The sequence below is a fragment of the Artemia franciscana genome, chromosome 15 (genome assembly GCF_032884065.1).
Source record: "Artemia franciscana chromosome 15, ASM3288406v1, whole genome shotgun sequence".
Classification (NCBI taxonomy): domain Eukaryota; kingdom Metazoa; phylum Arthropoda; class Branchiopoda; order Anostraca; family Artemiidae; genus Artemia; species Artemia franciscana.
The window spans coordinates 38,798,942-38,800,322 of NC_088877.1; positions in this window are offsets into that span (position 1 = coordinate 38,798,942).

Sequence of the window (1,381 nt, forward strand, 5' to 3'; positions counted from 1 at the left end):
CAGTTTATCAAGAAGGATCTTATGAGTAAGACTATCAAAAGCTTTCCGCACATCAAGGAAAATAGCGGCTGGTATTTTTCCAGAATCTAAAGCGGTATGAAGAAAACTGATGAGTGTAGTGCACGCTTGCTCCGTAGTATGTTTCGATCGAAATCCGAACTGATGATTGTGCAAAAACTCCTTAGATTGTAAAAAACTTGTGAGCCTTTTTTTCATCGGCTTTTCAAATATTTTTGAAAACACTGAAAGAAGGGAAATTGGTCGGTAATTTGACGGGTCACTTCTGTTCCCATCCTTAAATAGAGCTATCACTCTCGCCGTTTTTAAGGGCCTAGGAAACTTTCCTTTTTCAAACGACATATTAATAAGCTTTGTTAAAGGGCCCAGAATTGAAGGGAATATAGTTTGCACAGCTTTAGTTGATACGTAGTCTGGGCCAGATGATGATGCACCTTTTAAACCTTGAATGTGTCTTGCCACCTCTGATTCCAATACAAGCTCTATAACAATAGATTTAAGGCAAGGGGGTCCCGTGAACTTGAGATGTTTATCCTGTGTGAGGGAAATCGCGCTTCCACCAAGTCCCTTGACAGTCTTTTCGCCAACTGAAGCAAAATATGATGCAAGGGAGTTCTTAATCTCACAAGGGCCCTCGATCAATACCCCGTCAACATCAAGCTTCGTTGGAATGTCAGGACTATGAGATGATGGTCTAATGACAGAATTGATGACTTTCCAAGTTTTTCTCATGTCCCTTTTGCACTCCAGAAACTTTGACGCATAATACGAGCTTTTCGCTCTGCGAATCAATGATTTGAATAAATTCTTGTAAGTTTTGAATTCTTGTAGGTGACGAGCTGTAGGAGAACTTTTGTATCTTTTCAATAAGTACAGTTCGCGGCTGGAGCTTGTCAGAAGTCCTTCTGTCATCCAGGGGTTAAAAGGTTGATTTTTCCTTCGAGGCTGATTAGAAGGTCTTCTGGTGCAGCATTCTATAAAACAATCTTTTACTTTAGAGTAAAATTTGTCAAAATTAGAATCCAAGTCATCTTTTTCATCTATAAATTCCCATGAACATTCTTGCAGTTAAGTCTTTAAAGCTTCAAGGTTCTTTTCCGTAACGAAGTAAGGCGATGTTGACGGGCTAAACCGTGGAGCCTGCATATTCGGCACCAAAAGATCTGATAAAACTGGGAAATGGTCAGATATATCATTCTGAAATGTCAGTGACGAAAATATATTATCAATCAGAGTTGCTGATTTCTCAGTAACCCTTGTGGGTATAGTGACTGATGGTAGTAGTCCAGATGCAAGCATATCGGATAAGAAGTCTGCAGGAAAGGAACCCTCGTAGTCTAGGAGATTGACATTGAAATCACCC